The 20,348-nt window shown below is 39.6% G+C and overlaps 1 protein-coding gene across 1 annotated transcript in view; it reads right to left on the bottom strand.

The window, feature by feature from the left end:
• MPP7 (MAGUK p55 scaffold protein 7) overlaps positions 1 to 20,348 on the bottom strand; it is a 1,181,171-nt gene that overhangs the window by 1,082,658 nt on the left and 78,165 nt on the right. The window contains exon 2 of the mRNA XM_053713897.1: positions 19,539 to 19,629. The gene's annotated coding sequence lies outside the window, so the exon portion shown is untranslated. The remainder of the gene's footprint in view (positions 1 to 19,538; positions 19,630 to 20,348) is intronic.

The following is a 20,348-nucleotide window of genomic DNA, read 5'->3' as shown; positions in this document are numbered from 1 at the left end:
TAATATAAAAGAACTGACATTAAAGGAACATAATACTCATATGCAAAATCTCTTAAAAGTGGTACAGTACATAACTGTAAAAAGCTGACGTGAAAATATAACCTAAACATCTCTTAGTAAAAAGTGAAGATATTTCACCTCAAAACTTATTCAGTTTACCAAAGTGCTCTGTAATTAAACAATTAACCTTCAGCTGCAAGTTGGGGGGAAAAAATAGCCAATCAGCATGAGCAGTGCGGAGGTTGTGCATTGCTTTGCTATGATCTCATGAGATTTCACTGAAATCTCTTGAGATTTCATAGTAAACATTCTTAAAGTGAATGTCAATTTTGATGCTAAAGTGCCCGGTTTTTAAAAATTTGATTAAAAACAAGGGGCACTTTAAATTCATCAAAATTTACATTTCACTCGTGCTGTGAAATAAAAAAATAAAAAAATAAAAAAACTTACCTTTTAATCTTGACAGCAGCTCCAGCTTCCTCCGGTTGTTGCAAGCCATTTCTGATGTCAGAAATGATGGATAGGTCATCCTCCAATCACGGCTTCCCCCCCACCAGGGGGAATCAGTGTCTGATTCAACACTGTGATTGGAGGAAGCTGGATTCCTCATTTTAGACCCGGAAGAGGCTTTGCGACAGGCGGAGGAAGCTGGAGCTGCTGTGAAGATTAAAAAGTTAAGTTTTTTTTTCCACAGCAGGAGTGAAATGTAAATTTTGATGAATTAAAGTGCCCCTGTTTTTAATTGAATTTTTTAAAAACCTGGCAATTTAGCATCAAAATTGACATTCACTTTAACCAGGACCGGACATTTCAGAGAAAAACTTGCTCAAAGGACCAGAGAATTTTTAGAATTTTTGATATCACTCCGTTTAAACAGACATTGAGCCTTGTTTTTTTTTTAATTTACCTATGAAAATTAAATATGTTTTTTTTTTTGTAGACAACCCAAGGTACTGATCTACGCCCATTTTGGTACAATTCATTCCACTGTTTTGCCGCATTATACGATCATATTAAAAAAAATTGTTAATTTTTTTTTACAAACTTTGGGGTTCTCACTAAAACTATTTACATACTGCGTGTATGCAATCACAAATGGTTGTAAAAGCTTCGTCTGGGGTTGCTGTGTTCCTTGTTCAAAGAGGAATTGCCTGGTATTTCGGCGCTGGACTGACTGTAATAGGCGGGATCAGACTGATATACTACAGGAAAGTTCTTCTCTGTGAAAAGCATTACTGGGCTAAAAGAAGCTGCACCCAGGTGGTAAATCGCCATAGAACAGGCTAACAATAGTATTGAGCCAATTGTTCTTCCTGTGAGTGTGCTTCTCTCTGTGTGTATTTAGTCTCCCTATGGGAAAAAGGGGAAACCAGACGTGGACTCCTTGCTCAGTGTGCTTAGAGGAATATGGCTACACCTCACTGACGAGGCCCAATGAAGGCCGAAACGATCGCCTGGGGTTGCTGTGTTCCTTGTTCAAAGAGGAATTGCCTGGTATTTCGGCGCTGGACTGACCGTAATAGGCGCGATCAGACTGATATACTACAGGAAAGTTCTTCTCTGTGAAAAGCATTACTGGGCTAAAAGACGCTGCACTCAGGTGGTAAATCGCCATAGAAAAGGCTAACAATAGTATTAAGCCAGTTGTTCGTTCCTGTGAGTGTGCTTCTCTCTGTGTGTATTTAGTCTCCCATTGTAAAAGCTTCTGTGAGGTCCCCTTTGTTCAGAAATAGCAGACATGTATCCTGTGGCTTTGGCATTGTTTTTTGGTAATTAGAGGGCCACACCACATTTTTGAAATTCCCAGCAGTGAAGGGGTTAATCAGGTAGCTTGTAAGGTTAAGTTTAGCTGCAGTGTACCCTCCCACTCCATGATCTCTACCTGATCCTTACCTAACAGCCCTCTTCCCTCCCATTGGTCACCACCATATTAGGTACTGGTAGACAGTATGCCAATATGAAGTTTTAGGGCATTTTTTTTAAATGAATTTAATATATATAAAAACATATTTCTGCAGTGTAGAATTCACCTTACCCTCCAACCTCCCTGAAGCCTCCCAAACAGCTCCCTAACCCTACCCCCTCTAACTAGTGTCCACCATCTTAAGCACTGGCAGCTGTCTGCCAGTACTCCGTTTTTATATATTTTTAACTCGTTTTATTTATTTATTTAATAAAAATTCTGTAGTGAAGAGGCCCCTCCAAGCAATCGTTTAGTAGGGCCCTCCGCTCAAAAAATTTTTTTTTATTGTAGCGAATCCATCCCTCTATTAAACCCTTTTCTGCAGTGCAGCAGTCCTGTCTGATCCCTCGATCGATGGGCCGCCCACCTGCCTTCCTCCTGACATTCCCACACCCTCAACGGTCAGCACAACCGCAACCCGATGCAGTGACACAGAGTTTTTCTCTCTGCATTGCTGATCTTCTGCACTGCCCCCTCCTGGGGCATGCAGAAATAGCACAATCTCACCGCTGTCAGCAAGACTGCCACAGAACGAGCATAGGACATCAGCTGTACAATTTTACATAGAGATGCTTAGGTGATATTTTCTAGTCAGCTTTTTACAGCTTTGCTGCATCACTTTCAAGTGTGTCAACATTTGGGTATCAGTTCCCTTTAAAGTCATTCTTTTACATATGCATAAGAAATTCATCGTTCTGCAAATAGAGGCAGTGCAAGGATTTCTGCCCACCAAGACAAAAATTAATTATGCCACCCCCTTGGAAAATCACATACATATCCTTTACTGCTCCTTGATAAAATGTTTTAGAGATGTGATAGTTATAGTGTTTTTGGTTTGTTTATAATTGATATAAATTTAAATTTTATTACATGTAATCATAGAAAACAGATTGATATTGCTAAACAAATATATTGGAATGTTTTCAGTTTAGTACATTCGCTTTCACCTGTACAATTTTGGCCTGTATGGAGCCAGAGGAATTTAAAAGGGACAGTCAAGTCCAAAATAAACTTTCATGATTCAAATAGGGCATGTCATTTTAAAAAACTTTCCAATTTACTTTTATCACCAATTTTGCTTTGTTCTCTTGGTATTCTTATTTGAAAGCTAAATCTAGGAGGTTCATACGCTAATTTCTTAGACTTTGAAGGCTGTCTCTATTCTGAATGCATTTTGACAGTTTTTCACCACTAGAGGGTGTTATTTCATGTGTGTCATATAGATAACATTGAGCTCATGCACATGAAGTTACCTAGGAGTGAGCACTGATTGGCTAAAATGCAAGTATGTCAAAAGAACTGAAATAAGGGGGCATTTAGCAGAGGCATAGATACAAGGTAATTACAGAGGTAAAACGTGTTATATTATAACTGTGTTGGTGGGAAGTGAGTAATAAAGGGATTATCTATCTTTTTAAACAATAAAAATTCTAGTATTGGCTGTCCCTTTAATCAAATGCAGCAACGACTACAAATATGCACCTTTTTTCCCCCAAGTGCAATTGCGCCCTTGTTTTTTCTTTAGTGTCTTTCCAAACTAGTCCATGTTAGGAGATAAAAAAAAAAAAATACAATTTTATTTTCTTTTTTCAAATGCCCCCACCCGCGACACCCTAATATTAATCGGCTTATGGAAACACCTGGGATGATAGCAAAATATCTGGATACAACAATTATTTGAAAACAATTTCAAACTTTTGTCTTTTTAGCAAAATGTTCATTGTCTATCAGTATAGAGTACACGCCATTTGAAAAGCTTCAAGGTTTTTCTTTTTTTTAATCTAACCCGTTGGCAATTTGGAAGTTTTTGTACATATTACTGAATAACTGTGCAGCATGGAGGGGGGAAGCAGAATTCTTAATTCTATGGAACACACTTCTGGATTTTATGGAGAAAAATAATTTTTTGATATTCATTTTACAAAAAAAGTGGGCAAAAGAAAAATTATTAAACTGCATTTATTTTTTTGTTTTTGTTTTTATTATGCAATAATTAAACATTTAATGGATAATTTCATTTTAAATTTAGTGTCCCTTTAAATAAAAAAATGTGTGTTAGATTCCAAGAATAATAAGAAAATCAGGTCTTTAAATATTTCTGTACAACGAAAGATAATAGCAGCACTCCAGATACAAATCAGAAAATGTAATAAATATCGAAAAAGATCTTGATCTCTTTGGATGCTTTTATAAATGTGTAAATGTTCTGATTATATCTGGGGTGCTGCTATTATCTTTCTTTGGACAGTTTGTTATTGGGGGTTTGGTGTGGAACCTCTGTATAGCTTGCACCCAGGTGCTGGATATCCCTGTCTGCAAACAATTTTCTAAAAAGACTCCAACTCCAGTCTAGGGCCACAGACATGTTTAGGTTTCACTACCACTCCAGTCTAGGGCCACAGACATGTTTAGGTTTCACTACCACTCCAGTCTAGGGCCACAGACATGTTTAGGTTTCACTATCACTCCAGTCTAGGGCCACAGACATGTTTAGGTTTCACTACCACTCCAGTCTAGGGCCACAGACATGTTTAGGTTTCACTACCACTCCAGTCTAGGGCCACAGACATGTTTAGGTTTCACTACCACTCCAGTCTAGGGCCACATACATGTTTAGGTTTCACTACCACTCCAGTCTAGGGCCACAGACATGTTTAGGTTTCACTACCACTCCAGTCTAGGGCCACAGACATGTTTAGGTTTCACTACCACTCCAGTCTAGGGCCACAGACATGTTTAGGTTTCACTACCACTCCAGTCTAGGGCCACAGACATGTTTAGGTTTCACTACCACTCCAGTCTAGGGTCACAGACATGTTTAGGTTTCACTACCACTCCAGTCTAGGGCCACAGGCATGTTTAGCTTTCACTACCACTCCAGTCTAGGGCCACAGACATGTTTAGCTTTCAATACCACTCCAGTCTAGGGCCACAGACCTGTTTAGGTTTCACCACCACTCCAGTCTAGGGCCACAGACATGTTTAGGTTTCACCACCACTCCAGTCTAGGGCCACAGACATGTTAGGGTTTCACCACCACTCCAGTCTAGGGCCACAGACATGTTTAGGTTTCACTACCACTCCAGTCTATAGCCACATACATGTTTAGGTTTCACTACCACTCCAGTCTAGGGCCACATACATGTTTAGGTTTCAATACCACTCCAGTCTAGGGCCACATACATGTTTAGGTTTCAATACCACTCCAGTCTAGGGCCACATACATGTTTAGGTTTCAATACCACTCCAGTCTAGGGCCACAGACATGTTTAGGTTTCACTACCACTCCAGTCTAGGGCCACAGACATGTTTAGGTTTCACTACCACTCCAGTCTAGGGCCACAGACATGTTTAGGTTTCACTACCACTCCAGTCTAGGGCCACATACATGTTTAGGTTTCAATACCACTCCAGTCTAGGGCCACATACATGTTTAGGTTTCAATACCACTCCAGTCTAGGGCCACATACATATTTAGGTTTCAATACCACTCCAGTCTAGGGCCACATACATGTTTAGGTTTCACTACCACTCCAGTCTAGGGCCACAGACATGTTTAGGTTTCACTACCACTCCAGTCTAGGGCCACAGACATGTTTAGGTTTCACTACCACTCCAGTCTAGGGCCACATACATGTTTAGGTTTCAATACCACTCCAGTCTAGGGCCACATACATGTTTAGGTTTCAATACCACTCCAGTCTAGGGCCACATACATGTTTAGGTTTCAATACCACTCCAGTCTAGGGCCACATACATATTTAGGTTTCAATACCACTCCAGTCTAGGGCCACATACATGTTTAGGTTTCAATACCACTCCAGTCTAGGGCCACAGACATGTTTAGGTTTCACTACCACTCCAGTCTAGGGCCACAGACATGTTTAGGTTTCACTACCACTCCAGTCTAGGGCCACATACATGTTTAGGTTTCAATACCACTCCAGTCTAGGGCCACATACATGTTTAGGTTTCAATACCACTCCAGTCTAGGGCCACATACATGTTTAGGTTTCACTACCACTCCAGTCTAGGGCCACATACATATTTAGGTTTCAATACCACTCCAGTCTAGGGCCACATACATGTTTAGGTTTCAATACCACTCCAGTCTAGGGCCACATACATGTTTAGGTTTCACTACCAGCCTACTTGCTGATGTTTTAACATTTATGCCCCTACAGATTGTGCAAAAACACTTGCTACAGATATTGGTGATGCTTACAAATAATAGGATTTCAAAGCTGTATATATCACTGTATGATTAATTGAAATAATGGACTTTACAGCTCCCAGGAATAGCACTGAAAACATTCCCTTAGAAAGAGATCTTCACTAAGTGCAACACATTTGTAAATAAAGGATGATAATAAGCAAGGATGGATTGAGTGTTATCCAACTCTAACCCATCACTAATGCAGTAGCACACTGCTTAGTTTACAGCGACCTTTTCACCAGCAAGTTGCTTATTGCAGACACAGCAACATGTACCCATTTTACTGTAATAGAAAGGTGTGGATACTTCAAGCTGTCCTGATAGCTTTAAGTGCAAAGCTTAAAAATGCCACTAAGAAAAGCTCTAACTTGTATCCCATCTCCTAAAGCTGACCTGCTGACAATTTTTTATAAATATAATTGTAAAAACAGGCATGAGTGCACTGTCGTTTCATTAGCAAATGAATACTGAAAAGGGCCACCACCAGCGGCTGAGCCAGATTTCTTCTTGTGAAAGAGCAACTAACAAATATCTGTGCAAATCCAGATCTTTCTGTGCTGCGCTTTTACAAGAAGAAATCTGGCTCTGAAAAGAGTGGAAACAGACAAATCCCTAATTTTTAATATCAATATTTGACCACACACTTCTGGCTCCTTCGGGACAAACCATTTGAGAAACACTGTTCTACCAAGGGTGCAAATTGGGTCTGCAGACCTTTAACAAAGATGGAAACAAAGAATTACTATGAAATAATTTGAAAACAAGACAATAAGTGGGTGGTGCACAAAGATCGTATTGTAAAGTATATTTTTATATAGTACCCATAGTGTATGAAAAAGCTTATATATAAAAGGACATCTCAAGGACAAATACTAAGGATAAAAGCCATTAGAAAACACAAAGCATAGGTTTAGATAATATGTAGACAACATAAATAAATTAGCAACTTACTATGTTCCACCTGCTTTATATCTAAATATTGCTAAGCAAAATTAAAAGCACATAAAATGATTAGATAAAAAATGGTATTAATAAAGTTATAAATCACTTAAATAACATATTTCTATTAAAAGTACATTATTACAGCCCTTAAATTAAACCACTTATAATAATATTGCAATAAATAAAAGACCACTGTCATTCTTGATGCAATGTTCTTATCATTGCACATACTTTACTTTAGTAACATACCTTAGGTTTGGCTTGATCTCCAAAACAGTTTAATAAACACATAAGTATCTGGTACTATGTCTCATACGTATTATATCAAACCACTTACATACTGAAAGCTTAACACAATTTAACCTGGTTGTTACATAAGCACTTTGGAGGTGCTTAGATAGAAGGCAAAGTGTGTAAAAATGTAAATAAACAGCTGTTGGGAGCGGTGCTGCAGTCTGGTTACACGATTAGATGAAGGTGAAAAGAGGGTGCAGGGGGTCTGAGGGGATAAAAGCAGTGGCATGAATGAGGTCTGAGCCTTTGAGGGGACAAAAGCAGTGGCAAGAGGGGATAAAAGCAGTGACATGAATGAGGTCTGAGCCTTTGAGGGGATAAAAGCAGTGGCAAGAGGGGATAAAAGCAGTGACATGAATGAGGTCTGAGGGGATAAAAGCAGTGGCATGCACGAGGTCTGAGGGGATAAAAGCAGTGGCATGCACGAGGTCTGAGGGGATAAAAGGAGTGGCATGCACGAGGTCTGAGGGGATAAAAGGAGTGGCATGCACGAGGTCTGAGGGGATAAAAGGAGTGGCATGCACGAGGTCTGAGGGGATAAAAGGAGTGGCATGCACGAGGTCTGAGGGGATAAAAGGAGTGGCATGCACGAGGTCTGAGGGGATAAAAGGAGTGGCATGCACGAGGTCTGAGGGGATAAAAGGAGTGGCATGCACGAGGTCTGAGGGGATAAAAGCAGTGGCATGCACGAGGTCTGAGGGGATAAAAGCAGTGGCATGCAGGGGGGTCTGAGGGGATAAAAGCAGTGATATGCAGGAGGTCTGAGGGGATAAAAATCAGTGTCATGCAGGGGGTCTGAGGGGATAAAAGCAGTGTCATGCAGGGGGTCTGAGGGGATAAAAGCAGTGACATGCAGGGGGTCTGAGGGGATAAAAGCAGTGACATGCAGGGGGTCTGAGGGGATAAAAGCAGTGACATGCAGGGGGTCTGAGGGGATAAAAGCAGTGACATGCAGGGGGTCTGAGGGGATAAAAGCAGTGGCATGCACGAGGTCTGAGGGGATAAAAGCAGTGACATGCACAAGGTCTGAGGGGATAAAAGCAGTGACATGCACAAGGTCTGAGGGGATAAAAGCAGTGACATGCACAAGGTCTGAGGGGATAAAAGCAGTGACTTGCATGGGGTCTGAGGGGATAAAAGCAGTGACATGCATAAGGTTAAGGGAATATAAAGAAGATAGAGATGCTGAGTGAAGTGACATGAGTGAGTGAGGAGAATGAGGAGACAGAAGGCCACAGGGAACAAAGTAAAACAAGATGCACAGGACAAGGGCATCACAAGAAGGACAATAGCTCTGTATAGATAAATGTGCAAAGGGTAGGACATATAGACAGGATGTTAGAGATAATATAAATGCAATATAAACAGTAAAGCAATGACGAAGTATCAGAGGCACCAGCGGATCTACTCAAGAGGTCCCTGGTGCAAAGGTAACTCGATAGTAAGCAACAGTAATACAAACACATGCTGCTCCGTATAATGAGTTTGATGATAGAAGGACCTACAGCCTGCTCTAATAAAAGGCTCCCCTTCATTAGGATTGTATACATTCTGCACATGCTTATGTATAGACTGACTGCTATGGGCTCTTCCTCCCAGCACTTGTGCCTTGGTGCCACTGCACCAACGGTAGTTCTGCCCCTGATCAGAGGCAGCATGATGGCACAAGAGGGGATTGGGAAGAGTTTAAAAGGGATATTGCAATCAATTTTCATTGCTATTTATAAAACAATAGGTTTCAAAACTTTTTACAATATAATTTTTTTAAAGAATGTTCCCAAACTGATAAAACCTACTTTTGTCAAACTTGTGGAGCCAAGTCAATCTCCACAAACAGTAATTTATGTCAACTGGGGATTGGCGCTCAAAAGCAGGAGTGGCAAATTCTTAATATTAAAGTTGTTAAAAATTAGAAAATTTGACAGTCTGGTAATGCAGCATTTATTAAAAAACAGAATTTATGTTTACCTGATAAATTTCTTTCTCCTACGGTGTATCCAGTCTACGGCTTCATCCTTACTTGTGGAATATTCTCAATCCCTACAGGAAGTGGCAAAGAGAGCACACAGCAGAGCTGTCCATATAGCTCCCCTCAGGCTCCGCCCCCCCAGTCATTCGACCGACGGTTAGGAGAAAAAGGAGAACCATAGGGTGCAGTGGTGACTGTAGTTTACAAATATAAATATAAATATAAACCTGACCAAAATGCCAGGGTGGGCCGTGGACCGGATACACCGTAGGAGAAAGAAATTTTTCAGGTAAACATAAATTCTGTTTTCTCCTACATTGGTGTATCCGGTCCACGGCTTCATCCTTACTTGTGTGAACCAATACCAAAGCTTTAGGACACGGATGAAGGGAGGGAACAAGTCAGGTAACCTAAACGGAAGGCACCACTGCTTGCAAAACCTCTCTCCCAAAAATAGCATCCGAAGAAGCAAAAGTATCGAATTTGTAAAATTTGGCAAATGTATGCAGTGAAGACCAAGTCGCTGCCTTACAGATCTGTTCAACAGAAGCCTCATTCTTGAAAGCCCATGTGGAAGCCACAGCTCTGGTGGAATGAGCTGTAATTCGTTCAGGAGGCTACCTTCCAGCAATCTCATAAGTCAATCGGATTATGCTTTTCAGCCAGAAAGACAGAGAGGTCGCAGTCGCTTTTTGACCTCTCCTCTTGCCAGAATAGACGACAAACAAGGACGATGTTTGTCTGAAGTCTTTAGTTGCTTTTAGATAAAACTTCAAAGCACGAACCACATCAAGATTGTGTAACAGACGTTCCTTGTTAGAAACTGGATTAGGACACAGAGAAGGAACAACTATTTCCTGGTTAATATTCTTATTGGAAACCACTTTTGGAAGAAAACCAGGTTTGGTACGTAAAACGACCTTATCTGTATGAAACACCAGATAGGGTGAATTACACTGCAAAGCAAACTATTCAGAAACTCTTCTAGCAGAAGAAATAGCTACCAAAAACAAAACTTTCCAAGACAGTAACTTAATATCTATGGAATGTAGAGGTTCAAACGGAACCCATTGAAGAACTGAAAGAACTAAATTTAGATTCCATGGAGGAGCCACAGGTCTGTAGACGGGCTTGATTCTGACTAAAGCCTGTACAAAAGCCTGAACATCTGGCACGGCTGCCAGACGCTTGTGTAACAAAACAGACAGAGCAGATATCTGTCCTTTTAAAGAACTAGCTGACAGACCTTTCTCCAATCCTTCTTGGAGAAAAGATAGTAACCTTGGAATCCTAATCTTACTCCATGAGTAACCCTTGGATTCGCACCAGCAAAGATATTTCCGCCATATCTTATGGTAAATGTTTCTGGTGACAGGCTTCCTAGCCTGGATCAGAGTATCTATAACTGATTCCGAAAACCCACGCTTAGCTAGAATCAAGCGTTCAATCTCCAAGCAGTCAGTTGCAGAGAAACTAGGTTTGGATGTGTGAATGGACCTTGGACTAGAAGGTCCTGCCTCAAAGGTAGCTTCCATGGTGGAACCGATGACATATTCACCAGGTCTGCATACCAAGTACTGCGTGGCCACGCAGGAGCTATCAGAATTACAGAAGCCTTCTCCTGTTTGATCCTGGCTACTAGCCGGGGGAGAAGAGGAAACGGTGGAAAGACATAAGCTAGATTGAACGACCAAGGCGCCACTAAGGCATCTACCAATGTCGCCTTGGGATCCCTGGACCAGGACCCGTAACGTGGAACTTTGGAGTTCTGACGTGACGCCATCAGATCCAGATCTGGAAGGCCCCATAGTTGAGTTAACTGGGCAAAAACCTCCGGGTGAAGTTCCCACTCCCCCGGATGGAAGGTCTGACAACTCAGATAATCCGCTTCCCAGTTGTCCACTCCTGGGATGTGAATTGCTGATAGATGGCAGGAGTAATCCTCTGCCCATTTGATGATCTTGGATACCTCCCTCATCGCCAGGGAACTCATTGTTCCTCCCTGATGATTGATGTACGCTACAGTCGTCATGTTGTCCGACTGAAATCTGATGAATTTGGCCTCCGCTAGTTGAGGCCATGCCTGGAGCGCATTGAATATCGCTCTCAATTCCAAACTGTTTATCAGGAGAAGAGATTCTTCCCGAGACCATAGACCCTGAGCTTTCAGGGACTCCCAGACCGCACCCCAGCCCAAGAGGCTGGCGTCGGTCGTGACAATGATCCACTCCGGTCTGCGGAAACTCATTCCCTGAGACAGGTGATCCTGAGACAACCACCAGAGGAGTGAGTCTCTGGTTTTCTGGTCCATTTGTATCTGGGGAGACAAATCTGCATAATCCCCATTCCACTGTTTGAGCATGCACAGTTGCAGTGGTCTTAAATGAAATCGAGCAAAGGGAACCACGTCCATTGCCGCAACCATGAGTCCTATTACCTCCATGCACTGAGCTACGGAGGGTTGAGGAATGGCATGAAGAACTCGACAAGTGTTCAAAAGCTTTAACTTCCTGACCTCCGTCAGAAAGATCTTCATTTCTACCGAGTCTATTATTGTTCCCAGGAAGGGAACCCTTGTGAACGGGGACAGAGAACTCTTTTCTATGTTCACCTTCCACCCGTGAGACCTTAGAAAGGCTAGAACAATGTCCGTATGAGCCTTTGCTTTGTGAAAGGACGACGATTGTATTAAGATGTCGTCTAGGTAAGGTGCTACTGCAATGCCCCTTGGTCTTAGCACCGCTAAAAGGGACCCTAACACCTTTGTGAAAATTCTGGGAGCAGTGGCCAATCCGAAGGGAAGGGCCACAAATTGGTAATGCTTGTCCAAAAAACCGAACCTCAGGAACGGATGGTGATCTTTGTGGATAGGAATATGCAGGTACGCATCCTTTAAGTCCACGGTAGTCATATATTGACCCTCCTGGATCATTGGTAAAATTGTCCGAATGGTTTCCATTTTGAATGATGGAACTCGGAGGAATTTGTTTAGGATTTTTAAATCCAGGATTGGCCTGAAAGTTCCTTCATTTTTGGGAACTACAAACAGGTTTGAGTAAAAACCCAGTCCTTGTTCTGCTGTTGGAACTGGGTGTATCACTCCCATTTTTAGAAGGTCTTCTACGCAACGTAAGAATGCCTGTCTCTTTATCTGGTCTAAAGATAAGCGAGACATGTGGAACCTTCCCTTTGGAGGAAGGACCTTCAATTCCAAAAGATACCCCTGAGAGACAATTTCTAGCGCCCAGGGGTCCGGAACATCTCTTGCCCAAGCCTGAGCAAAGAGAGAAAGTCTGCCATCTACTAGATCCGGTCCCGGATCGGGGGCTACCCTTTCATGCTGTCTTGGTAGCAGCAGCAGGCTTCTTGGCCTGTTTACCCTTGTTCCAGCCCTGCAATGGTTTCCATGCTGGCTTGGGCTGGGATGCGTTACCCTCTTGCCTAGTGGCTGTAGAGGTAGAAGCAGGTCCGTTCCTGAAATTGCGAAGGGAACGAAAATTAGACTTATTTTTAGCTTTGAAAGGTCTATCTTGTGGAAGGGCATGGCCCTTTCCCCCAGTGATATCTGAAATAATTTCTTTCAACTCTGGCCCGAATAGGGTCTTACCCTTGAAAGGAATATTAAGCAATTTTGTTTTGGACGACACATCCGCCGACCAAGATTTTAGCCAAAGCGCTCTGCGCGTCACGATTGCAAAACTTGAATTTTTCGCCGCTAATTTAGCTAACTGAAAAGCGGCATCTGTAATGAAGGCATTAGCCAACTTCAGGGCGTGAGTTCTGTCCATGACTTCATCATAAGCAGTTTTCTTCTGGAGCGAGTTTTCTAGTTCCTCAAACCAAAAAGATGCTGCAGTGGTTACAGGAATAATGCAAGAAATTGGTTGAAGAAGAAAACCTTGTTGAACAAAAATTTTCTTAAGCAAACCTTCTAATTTTTTATCCATAGGATCTTTGAAAGCGCAACTATCTTCTATTGGTATAGTCGTGCGTTTAGCTAGTGTTGAAACTGCCCCCTCTACCTTAGGGACCGTCTGCCACGCGTCCTTTCTGGGGTCAACAATGGGGAACATTTTCTTAAATATAGGGGGGGGGGAACAAAAGGTACACCAGGTCTCTCCCACTCCCTAGTCACTATATCCGCCACCCTCTTAGGTATCGGAAATGCATCAGTGTGTACTGGGACCTCTAAGAATATGTCCATTTTACACAATTTTTCTGGGACCACCAAAGGGTCACAATCATCAAGTGTAGCTAGGACCTCCTTAAGTAGGGCGCGGAGTTGTTCTAACTTAAATTTAAATGCTATGGTATCTGGCTCTGCCTGCTGAGAAACTTTTCCTGTGTCAGAAATTTCTCCCTCAGACAGGCCCTCCCCTCACCGCCAAATCAGATTGATGTGAGGGCACTACAGATAAATTATCCGCTGCGTCTGCTTGCTCATCTTCTGTATTTAAAACTGAGCTATCACGCTTCCTTGGAAAAGCTGGCAGTTTGGATAAAAATGCTGCGAGAGAATTATCCATTACTGCCGCTAACTGTTGCAAAGTAATAGGAATCGGTGCGCTAGATGTACTGGGCATCGCTGGCGCGGGCATAGCTGGTGTTGACACAGAAGGAGAGGATAGTGGACTATCCTCACTACCTTCAGCTAAAGAATCATTTTGGGCTACATCTATAAGCGTGACTGTGCGGTCCTTAAGCTGTTTGGACGCTATAGCACACTTCACACAAGTTTAATGGGGGCACCGCCTTGGCCTTTAAACATACAGAACAAATGCTATCTGAAGGTTCAGACATGTTTGACAGAGTTAGACAGAACTTCAATGCAATAAAAAATAATTTTGACAAAAACGTTACTGTGTCTTTAAATAATAAAAGTGCACACTTTAATACTAAAACATCAAAAAATCATCCGATTTTAATGAAATTTTCACCACATTGTCTTAATACTTTGAAAAGATTGCACACAATTTTTCAGACCAATTAACCCCTTAATGCCCAAACCGGAGCTAAGAACAGCAGTTAACCGGTTAAAAACACTACAGTACAATGCCACAGCCTCTACTGTGGCTTTTACCTTCCTTAGGGATTATTTGAGTAAGAAATAAGCCTCTCTGAAGTCCTTTCTGATGTCTCTGGACTCCCAACGTGAAGCTGCATGAACTGTTTAGTCAAAAACAACTGCGCAATTGAGGCGCGAAAATGAGGCTTCCTCTCTCTTCTTTCCAGAGTGGTGGGGCCTTATAGACTAGCTTAGGTGTCTAAATAAGTGCCAGGCGCAATATTAAACCCCATAAGTGTTTAAAAAGTCTTAAAAAACACCTTATGCATACTGAAACATGCTAATAAGCAATCGATTAAGCCCACAATAGTGTCAACCAGCATTGAGCCCTTAATTTAAGCCATTATTTTATACAGAGTTTGAGAAAAATGGCTTACCTATCCCTGAGGGGATTTCTGACAGTCTTCTAGCATTACTTGGTCTTGTTAGAAAAATGACTGATCATACCTGAAGCAGTTAAGCCTGCAAACCGTTCCCCCCAACTGAAGTTCTCTGGTATTCAACAGTCCTGCGTGGGAACAGCAATGGATTTTAGTTACTGGTGCTAAAATTATATTCCTCTCAGCAGAAATCTTCATCACTGTTCTGCCTCAGAGTAAATAGTACAAACCGGCACTATTTTAAAATAACAAACTCTTGATTGAAGAAATAAAACTACAAATATAACACCACATACTCTTTACCACCCCCGTGGAGATGCTACTTGTTAGAGCGGCAAAGAGAATGACTGGGGGGCGGAGCCTGAGGGGAGCTATATGGACAGCTCTGCTGTGTGCTCTCTTTGCCACTTCCTGTAGGGATTGAGAATATCCCACAAGTAAGGATGAAGCCGTGGACCGGATACACCAATGTAGGAGAAAAGCAATAATATACAGCTAGTAATTAGTACAAAATATTAATAAGATGTATAAAAAAAAATTAATATCAATTAAAATATCAACTGTCTTCAAAAATGTAATTTTTCAAAATAATTTAATTTTGTGAGTGAACATCTTTGTTTTCATTACCAAACCACAATAACTTGTGCATTTTCAGAATTTATAATAATCTGGAGTTTACATTAAATCTAGAAACTGTGAAGATCTTAAGATGTGTAGTTTTTTGGTACTGGAATGGTGATTTATTTACATCACTGTTAAAAACCTCTTATTTGAACAAAAGAGCATTAAAAAGAAATCTAAAATAAGGAAGAAAATTTAATAAAAGAACACGTTTCAACCGTGTCTGAAATGGACCAAGAGCTGGCTTTTCTATGTGATGTCATCATAAAATGTGAGAATAATGAGATAAATATTCACAGTACATTATTATAGCAGCAGCATGAATGAACTGGGCAAACACTGAAATGTATTCTGCTTTAAAAAAAGACTGATCTGGATTAATAGCTCACATTTTGCAAGACTAAGAAATAATGTATTTCTATAGGCATTTTTCTAAATTAGAATCTTCCTTAAATTTAAAAAAAAAATATTGGTAGAAAGATATCAAAATTTGTATAAAATTATACTTCTAAATTCGAAATTGTTTTGAAAAACTGAATATACTTTTATATTATATTTAAATAAATAAAAACATCACTGACACAAATGAAATATCTCCCTAGGTAATCAATGTTAAACACGCAATTACTTTTAATACACTGGAATACAGTCAAATATAAAGAGGTGCTTACAAAGGCTCAAACATGCATTCAAGGTTAACGTTCAAAGCAATAATAAGTCAAACAAGTGTAAATTTATGTATATTAAAACATTAATGCTGATGAGTATTTGAACAATATGCCCTATTTTGAGAATTAGATTGCATTAAAAAAGTAGTTATTTCTTGTTCAATAAGGAACTGAGATTGCAGAATATAGTGATATCCCCAAAATATAAATTTTTGCAACTTATATTTACATTTGAAATGTCAAGGAAGTACATTAAATAACAATGCTTATTTTATTCACTATTAAATGGCAAAAAACTGTAATAACTTCAGAATGCAGTGTTCCCCCCAGGACCTGTTTAATGGGTACACCACCAGGGCAAATTTACTGACCATCCATCTAAAAAGTCAATATTAAGCTAAAACATTTTTTCAATGTTTGTTGATCCAACTTATAATTAGATTTATGTTAAATTATGCAATTCATTTGTGCTTTGGGTAGATTAAGTAACATTTATAAATAACAGAAAATGTAATAATATTCCAAACTATTGCACTGCCCCAACTAGCTACATCCTAATGCCACCCGGATGACAACATTTTATGCTGAGAGCACTGGAATTTAAATTCTCATTGAAACATGAAAATAGCTGCAAGCAACCAGAATAGGAGCTGCACAGTCTTAACCGTGAGAGCTTAATTAACGACTGAAGTTTAATTTTACTTTGGCGGGGGGGAGACAAAGAGTTTAAAGGACCACTAAACACAGTAGAATAGCAGAATATATGCATAATAAATAGACAATGCAAAATGCACTTAGTTTGCATTTCATATAATTAGTAAATGTTTTTCAAAGAAATTTTAAAGTTAGTTTTATTTGTCTTCCCACTGAATCATGTGACAACCATCAGTCAATCACAAAATGCATATACATTTATTCTGTGAATCTTGCACATGCTCAGTAGGAGCTGGTGACTCCGAAAATGTGCATATAAAAAGATTGTGCATATTTAGATAATGGATGTGACCTAGAAAGTTGTTTAATCGTCAAAGTTTAATTTTGAATTTCTTTTAAGCAACAGGTGAAACCAGCAATTTCACAGCTTGTTTGTTTTTTTTTTTGTGCATTTGAGGGAGATGTTAAACTCCAATGTTTAAAAAGTTGCACATAGAGAATACTACTACTAGCCTATCAAAGCGAACGTCCTGTGTACATAATTTCACACTGCAGATTTGTATATCTTTAAAGGGACATAAAAGTGCAAACAGAAAATGCTCTTGTGTGTTCTATGCCAGTGTTCCTCAAGTACTACTAACAGGCCAGATTTATTTTAATCTAGAGCACAGGTAAAATAATCAGCTGATCAGTAACCCTGGTTACTAGGGACGGATATTTGTGTGATTCATTTTTACACTAATGCCGATTATGGCCGCCCGCAGCAGCATTTGGCTATTTTTGGTGCTGGATTTCTTTGTGTGAAAATCCAGATCTTTGTTGTGTTGAATTTTCACAAGGACGAATATGGCTCCGAAAAGAGCTGAATGCGTCTGCAGGCGGCAATACCTGGGATTTGAGTTAAAAAGAATCACACAAATGCTCTCACCCATAAGCTATTTCACCTGTGCTCAAGTTAAGATATCAAGAAAATCTAGTCTGTCAGAAGTACTTAAAGGGACAGGAAACCTCCATTTTCTTTCAGGATTTGGATAGAACATACAATTTTAAACAACTTTCAAATTTACTTCCTTTATCAAATTTGCTTCATTCTTTTGTTATCCATTGCTGAAGGAACAGCATTGCATTACTGGCAGCAAAATGAACACATCTAGTCAGCCAATCACAAGAGACAAATGTGTGCAGGCACCAATTAGCAGCAGCTCCCACTAGTGTATGATATGTGTGTATTGTTTTTCAACAAGAGAAACCAAGAGAACAAAGCACATTTGAAAATAAAAGTTAATTTAAAACACGCAAGTTCAATTTTGACTTTCCTATCCCTTTAAAGGGATATGAAACCCAATTTTTTTTCTTCAACAATTCAGATAGAGCATGTGATTTTATAACAACTTTATTTTACCATTATCAATTTTTCTTCGTTCTCTTAGTATCACTTTTTGAACAGCAAGGACGAATCCTCAGGAGCTGGCCCATTTCTGGTGCACTGTATGGCAACAATTTTGCAATAATTGTATCAATTTGCAAGAGCACTAGATGTCAGCACTATTTCCTGCCATGTAGTGCACCAGATGCTACCTAGGTATCTCTTCAACACAGAATACCATTGGAACAAAGCAAATTTGATAATAGAAGTAAATTGGGGGGAAAAAATGGTCTGTTCTCTCTGAATCACAAAATAAATGTTTGGGTTTCATTTCCCTTTAAGGAGTGGAGTTGAGAAACACTTTTATAAGCAACAGTGCAATAATAAAACGTTCTGCGTGTTTAATCCTTGCAAAGGGGGTTAAACACAAACAGTCGGTAATGTATTACTAGGACCTAGCTGAACACACCCAGTGATAAGAAAAATGTGTGTCACCAGCTAGCTCCCAGCAGTACAATGCTGCTGAGCTTTTCAAAGTATGCTTTCAACAAAGAACACCAAAGGAACAAAGCAAATTCAGAAAGAGAAGTTGAAAAGGGTCTTAAAAAATGCTTGCTCCATCTAAACCATGAATGTTTAATTTTGACTTTCATGTACATTTAACCATGCATAAAATGAGTTTTCAATCTATATGTAAATATAGGGAATTTAATTATGAGCTGTTACTTTGCAGTTAAAATAAAAGAAAGAAAATATTCCAAATGTATTGAGCAAAATTGTGATATGTTTAGTTCATGTAAGCTACAAAACGTTCTATCACCGGCCCTGTTAAGATAAGTAGACCCTTAGCCAATCAGATACATTGATTTGTTTGTGCATAAACCTTTTACTAAATAAGTAAAATCAGTTCTCTGATTATCTCTCCTAATTTGCAAACTTTTACATTTCCTACTTTAAAGTAAGTAGTCTTTATTAGCCAATACCATTGATGAGTGTGATGTTTAAAGGGACACTGAACCCAAATCTTTTCTTTCATGATTCAGATAGAGCATGAAATTTTAAGCAACTTTCTAATTTACTCCTATTATCAAATTTTCTTTCTTCTCTGAATGTAAGTTTAGATGCCGACCCATTTTTGGTGTACAACCTGGGTTGTCCTTGCTGATTGGTGGATAAATTCATCCACCAATTAAAAAAAAGTGCTGTCCAGAGTCCTGAACCAATTTTTTTTTTAGATTAATTTTTTCAAATAAAGATAGCAAGAGAACGAAGAAAAATTGATAATAGGTGTAAATTAGAAAGTTGCTTAAAATTGCATGCTCTATCTGAATCACGAAAGAAAAAATTTGGGTTCAGTGTCCCTTTAAAGTCACAGAATAAAAATGCTTTATATCACTTACATTTCATGAGCCACAATGCATTACCAGAGTTGCACGACACTTTTTTCCAGATTAGTTACTGTGTCTCCTGCATCAGCTGTGTCTTGACAATCTATGGAAAAGAAACATTTTTACTGACTGTGTGAAAACTGTAAAAGCAATTCACTGGATGTCTCAACTGAGACACAGAATATGTACAATATATGATTAAGCTTTTTTCCCCATTACTAAAGACACCACAAATACTTAGATAAAACATGCAATTAAAATTAAAAAAAATGTCCATGTACTTCCATTAGCAAATTGTGAAAACTATGAGGCACCAGCACCTATTGAGCATGTGCAATTGTTCACGGCATATACATGTATGATTCTGTGATAAGCTGATGACTGTCACATGATACAGAGGGAAAGGAAATGGAAGGAAATTTTGAAATCTGCCAGAAAAAAAAAAAAAAAAAAAAAAAATCAGTGCAAGTGCAATGTATTTTTATTATGCATTTGTCGACTATGCAGTTCTACTGTTTGTATTGTAATGATCTCTTAAAAATTAGATTAGGCTCTACTGGTAATGTGTGTTTTAGCCAACTTTAAAGTTAAAAAGGTAGAAGAAAGTCAAAATTAAAAACTTTCAGAATTCGGATAATGTGCAATTACATTTTTTCCCCATTTACCTCTTATTAAATTGACCCCTTTCTCTTCTTTTATGAAACTTTAATCCTTTCCGTAAGAGCATACTAAGCATACAAGAGGTCTTGAGCACAAACATTGTTGCAAACACTGTTGCTATATAGTGCACAAGAGACATCCATGCTCATGAATATACCTAGT

This window comes from Bombina bombina, chromosome 5 (assembly GCF_027579735.1).
Source record: "Bombina bombina isolate aBomBom1 chromosome 5, aBomBom1.pri, whole genome shotgun sequence".
In the NCBI taxonomy this organism is placed as follows: Eukaryota; Metazoa; Chordata; class Amphibia; order Anura; family Bombinatoridae; genus Bombina; species Bombina bombina.
The sequence above is the reverse complement of the archived record's forward strand: the minus strand, read 5'-3'. Positions and strand labels throughout refer to the sequence as shown.